Genomic DNA, 1,983 nt, shown 5'->3' with positions numbered 1-1,983 from the left:
AAAAAAACACTGTTAATGTCTTCAGACTCATAGCAAAGGGGACAATAGAGGAGAGGGTGATGAACCTGCAAGCCTTTAAGGTTCATGTAGCTGGGAGCATTGTGACACAGCAAAACACAGACATTGAGAGTATGGACACAAAAGACCTTTTGGATAGATTTAGAGAGAGTGGGGGAGAGGTGTACAAGGAGGATGGTTTTGAGGAGTGTTCTTAGGCGGCATGTTAAATAAAATGGTTAAAAAATGCACTGACCGGGAATCGAACCCGGACCGTGAGCTTGGGAAGCTCATGTACTACCACTATACTATCAGTGCTTGGGACCGCGAGAAGCTGCACTTTAAATATTTTAGAGGGGATGTCCAAATAAAATTTGTTTAGGTTTAGAAATTCTAAATTTCCTTTTTTAATTAATCGAAATAAAATAAACAAAATATTGCGAGGGAACATCAACAAATGGACAGATTTATTTTCAAAAAGATAGAAAAGAACTTCACTGTGAAAAATGAGGAAAAGCCCTATCTTTATGGCACTGGAGTGTGTGATTATCAAAGAAGCGCACCTTTGTATGAGATAATAACCAGACCTTTTAGGAATATTTATGTACCTGGCCTGGCAGATGACTTTTATAGCAACCTAGTGGACTGGTCAAGAAATTTCGTTATCTATGCTATGGATAACCAGCTCTTTTGCTTTGACTTTCTGAACTCTAGAACCTACCTTTTACACACCTTCAAGAATTTGTGTTTAACCTCCCTTAAAATAAGTGATGTTAGAGAGTCTGTGGCCATTGGTACCTCTAACGGTAATTTGTTCGTTTTAGATTTGAATTCTTTCAAGTTTGTGAGGTACCAGCCACACAAATCCAGGATTGGTACGTTGGAGTGGGATAGTGATAGGGTTATAAGTGGGGGGAGAGATAGATCTATAAAATACATAGATACCAAATCTGGTAAGTGCACAGATATACTCTCCCATCACCATCAGGAGGTGTGTGGGCTAAGAATCAACTCCACTAGTGAATTTCTAGCATCGGGTGGGAATGATAATAAGCTATTTATTTACGATAATAGAAGTTTTAAGGAACCATTGAAGAGGTTCTCTCAGCACAAAGCAGCTGTAAAAGCGCTTGCTTGGTCTAAAAGCTGCTCAAATCTCTTGGTGTCAGGTGGTGGGTCGGCGGATAAGACTGTGAAGATGTGGGATACAAATCTGATGAGGACAGAGCATGGCCAAAAGGAACCATCCCTCATTAAATCCATAGATTACGGGTCACAGGTATGTAATCTTCATTGGACAGGTGATAATAAACTGATAAGTACACATGGATACTCACAGAATGACATTAGGATCTCTAAAATATCTAATTTTAAGGTAGAGAAGGTTTTTTATGGCCATAAGAACAGGGTGATACACTTTGCGGTCTCAGATGACGAGAAGCACTTTGTTTCTGGTTCCTCTGATAGAGTCCTGAACTTTTGGAAGATAGACGGGACGGGAGAAGATAAGATGCTGAGATGATGTGAAGAGTTGCAAAAAGGCACTTTTATTAAATAAACATAGAACGTAACTTTTCTTCTTGTCCTATCACAAGCCCCTCTTTGAAACAGGTAAGAGGATGGGGGATTTAAAAAACGGAAGTTTTGGGTTGGAAATGGAGGGAAATGAGGAGGAGAGGATATTGATGGATAGATATGGAAATCCAATGGGTACACCACCAGAGATATATAAAGACAGTAGAAATTCTACGAAAAACCAGGAAAAGGGCTACAACAGGGAGTTTATTTTTAACCAGCCCCTTTCTTTTAAAGGAGAATTAGGCCACTCTTTAGAACACCTTCGTGGTGAGTACCCCATGGTCCACCAGCGCTACGAGAGGGATTATTACGATAGAGAGGGGAAGAAGGAGGATGAGAGTGGATATGTAAATAATGATCAGTACTTTAACGATTATGTATTTAATTTTGAGAGTGGGGGTGATCAAC

The 1,983-nt window shown here is 39.8% G+C and overlaps 1 non-coding gene across 1 annotated transcript; it reads right to left on the bottom strand.

The window, feature by feature from the left end:
* Positions 1-244: 244 nt before the first annotated feature.
* On the bottom strand, positions 245-315 carry TRNAG-CCC (transfer RNA glycine (anticodon CCC)). The gene has a single exon. It is a non-coding gene; the product is annotated as a tRNA-Gly (tRNA).
* Positions 316-1,983: the final 1,668 nt, after the last annotated feature.

Source organism: Nylanderia fulva, unplaced genomic scaffold (assembly GCF_048542155.1).
Source record: "Nylanderia fulva isolate GAGA-0341 unplaced genomic scaffold, ASM4854215v1 Scaffold187, whole genome shotgun sequence".
Lineage (NCBI taxonomy): Eukaryota > Metazoa > Arthropoda > Insecta > Hymenoptera > Formicidae > Nylanderia > Nylanderia fulva.
The sequence above is the reverse complement of the archived record's forward strand: the minus strand, read 5'-3'. Positions and strand labels throughout refer to the sequence as shown.